The 3,681-nt window shown below is 42.6% G+C and overlaps 1 protein-coding gene across 3 annotated transcripts in view; it reads right to left on the bottom strand.

Moving 5' to 3' along the window:
• Positions 1–3,420, bottom strand: part of ACSS3 (acyl-CoA synthetase short-chain family member 3) — a 237,747-nt gene extending 234,327 nt beyond the window's left edge. The window contains exon 1 of one of the 3 annotated variants that reach the window (XM_019514799.1): positions 2,542–3,420. The gene's annotated coding sequence lies outside the window, so the exon portion shown is untranslated. The remainder of the gene's footprint in view (positions 1–2,541) is intronic. The other 2 variants (XM_019514798.1, XM_019514797.1) reach the window with 2 other exon arrangements.
• Positions 3,421–3,681: the final 261 nt, after the last annotated feature.

Genomic DNA, 3,681 nt, shown 5'->3' with positions numbered 1-3,681 from the left:
CCCCCCCCCCCCCCCCCCCAAAAAAAAAAACAGGCAGACAAACAAACTTTTTGGCAAGCAGAGAAAAATGTGCGGGAAGCCTTGCAGTCTTGGAACATGGAGGGAAAGGCAGAGGGGGGAAAGAGCAAGGAGGAGGGGGATGAGGTGGGGCTGTTTGCAGGGGCCCTGCACTACCCCCGTTCCCTATGCCTTCCCCCCACTCATGCTCCAAGACTGCAGGGTTTTCTGTGTGCTTTTCTCTGGTTGCCTGTAATGTTTTGTCTTTTTTTTTTGGCACTGAACCAGCCAAAAGTGTGGAGCCCAGGGATGGCCCAAAACTACAACTTAATTATCCTGATTAAGCCTGGGGAAGCCATTAATCCATGCTTCGTAACACTTGGACTGATGGCTTCCCTGGGCTTAATCAGGGTAATTAACCCACAGTTTCAGGCCATGTGGCAATCTGCAGGAAGACGAGGCACAAAGGTGCCCCACCATGCTCAGCTCACAAAAATGGCAGCCTGCCCTGGCATCTGCCCGCAAAATCAGTCAGCTGCCTCCTCCAGTTCAGCACCCCCTGTTTATAGCACATTAAAATGTAGGATTTCTAACAATCCTAATATGTTAAGCTATATATATTTAGTACCTAGTTCATGTGCCTAGGAAATGTGCGTCAGATCTGCTATAAAAACTGTATTCAGTTGTAAATCAATGTGTTTTAACTGTTATAACAGCCAATGAATATACACTTTTATTTTTAAAAAAATACAATGGGAAAGTTGATTTAAATTGGGCTTGTCTGATTTAAATCAATTTGATTTAAACCAGTCCACCCTTCAGGCTATTCAAAACACCTTACAGAAGTTTAAGATTGCAAGTTTTTTGTTAAAAACTTGCAGTCTCAAAGAACAAAATCAGGTTTATTTGATGAGACCCATTTTCTATAAAACTATGCTGAGGGGCATTAATTCACAGAAAAATAGGGCTGAAAGTGATCTGAAAAGTTGGATTATCCCTATCTAAACTATTCCACACAAATGTCTCATCTGCTCTTTAAAACTTCCAGGGATGGAGACTCCACAACCTCTCTAGGTAACCTGCTTCAGTGCATAACACCACACACACACTTACAACATTCTTCCTAGTATTCAACCTAAATTTCCTTTTTTGTAATTGAAGGCTGTTACTTCTTCTGTCTCCTGCAGCCACAAGGAATACTCTATCACCATCCTCTTCTAACCACCTGCTAAGTATTTCAAGACTTATCAAGTCCCTACTCAGTCTTCTCTTCTCTAGACTAAAGAATCCCAGTTCTTCCATTCCTCATAAATGTTGCCTAGATCTCCAGTCATTTTTTGTTACTGGTCACTGAACTCTACAATTCGTCCAGGTCTTTTTTAAAATATAATGCCCAAAATGGGACACACTGCTCCAGGCAAGAACTCACTGATGCTAGTAAAAAGGAAGGTTCACCTCAACTTGCAAGCAATACAACCCAGAATGCTGCTGAGTTTTTTGTTGCTGTTGTGTTATTTTGCAACAAGGGCCCACTGCTGGCTCATATTCAGCTTGTGCTCCACTATAACCCACAGGACCTTTTCTGAAATACTGAAGCCTGGTTAATTAGATCAGTGTATAAAACTAGCATAAATTAGACAGGTGTTGTTGGGTGTCTGCACAAGCCATTAGCATGAATAATGCAATGTTTACATCCTTGTTTATGATTCAAATTATTAAAGCTCAATTAATGAAAGTTACTTAGGATGCTAACTGATCAAGTGATCACAGTGTAAACAGTGAGTTTTATCTGAAGCTCCTTCATATAGCCATAAAAAGGAAAGGGTATATGGAGTAAGAAAAAAAGATTTGGGAGCTGGGGCCTATTCCACGGTTGTTTTGGCTATTTTTTTTTTCCTGTGTCCCAAATGTATTAAATTATATTGTCATTTACTGTAATTGACTGTTCACCAGTGAATCAGCTGTATTCTTTCATTGCCAAAATCATTTTTTTTAAGTTATTGTGGTGTTCAAATGAGTTAAGCAATGCCAGCTCTTAGTTTTCCCTTGTTTTTTCTTTTTTTACTCCAGAAAAATAATAGAGCAATTATTCTGAGGCAAACAACTCGGGTACACGATGCCAGATCAGAATGTTTTTGGCACTATGGATCCTATTTGAAATCTCTTGTGAATCATGTCTGTACTCTAACAATGCTAACAGTGCTGCACACCCTGATTGAAAATCACTGGTTTAGACTGAGGGGTGTTTGGTTGTAGCCATGTTGGCCTAAGGACATAGGCAGGCAATATCTTTTATTAGACCAACTGAGTAGTTGGAAAAAAAGTTTTAGGCAAGCTTTAATGTTTAGTCACCCTTCTTCAGGCATAGGGAGTCTCTGCTGATCTGTCTCTTCTTGAGATATCACTCAAAGAACCTTGCCTGGTTTAGACTGAGTTACTCCCTTATAAAAAAAAAAATCACTTCTAATAAGTATAAAAGGACTTCAAAGTAATGACTATTCTTATCACATGTGATTATGTTTTACTTTACTGTATGTTGTTTACCTTCTCTCTAAACAACTGGGTGTTTTATCCACATATCCAATGTTTTATACACCCAGGGGTGGATCCAGGGGGTGTGCACTGGTCTTGATGCTCCACCATTCATGCTAGCCTTCACTCTGCAATTCTGCAATCTCTTAGCTGCTTATGGTAATAAAGCTCCTATTTCACAACCATGCAGTCTGTTTGTAACTTATTCCAATGAAGTCAAGTTTGTTTTTGCTTCAATCTTCAGATGAATAATACAGCCCTGGGCCCCTAGCATATTAGCAAAGCTTCTAGTTTATTTTTAACTGGAGAAAAGTAGTTTTGGTGTTAATATGTTACAATGTTCCATACCATATGTACCCTCCCCTCTTTTCAAACGTCTAGATCTGACGTCACCCCCCCAACCAAAACAAATCTGTTAACCACTTGGCCTTTAAATTGTAATCAAGTAAGGAAGCAATGGTACCTTGGATTCATAAAATGTCTTTTATCATTGGTGAAAAACATCACCCTTCTTGTGTGTACAACAGCCAAAGGCACTTGTACCTTGGCGAAATATAGAAGGTGCACGCAGGTGCACATGCACCCCGAGCGTGGCGGTGTACTCCCTGCAAAAAGGTCACCATTCTCTACCCCCGCACACCAATGAAACTGCCGCTGCCATACTCCCATTTCCAACAGTGTCGCCACCACCTGCAGGAGGTCGCCATGCCCCCCAGCCTCCAGGGGCACACAGCGTTCATACACTTATACCATGGGCATACAAAGATGGTACTGGTATAGACACAGGTACACAGGGGCAGATCCAAAGGAAGTGCAGCAGTGTGCCTGCATTCCCACCCCCACCTCTGATTAGATCTTGGGAGCTTTGAGGGCTTTTTTAAAGTCTCCAAAGCATGTAAAATTCCCCTCCTTCCCCTTCCTGCTCAGAAGCAGGTCCTATCCCGTTCCCCCTCCTCCCCCACCTACTGCTACAGATTTTCCCCTGTCCCTGGTGCGGCCAGGGAAGCCTCCCTGCTCCAGCCGGGCTGTGCAAGGATGGGTTCAGCTGGGACCAATGACAGCAGCAAAAGCGATGCGCGGGGGGTACCTCCTTCCCATGCCTACTCCTGGGGGAACTGGGTGGAACAGAGGGATACAGCCTGCCTATCTCCA

This window comes from Gavialis gangeticus, unplaced genomic scaffold, assembly GCF_001723915.1.
Source record: "Gavialis gangeticus isolate Ggan-Ray unplaced genomic scaffold, GavGan_comp1, whole genome shotgun sequence".
Lineage (NCBI taxonomy): Eukaryota > Metazoa > Chordata > Crocodylia > Gavialidae > Gavialis > Gavialis gangeticus.
This window is presented reverse-complemented; position numbering and strand designations above follow the sequence as displayed.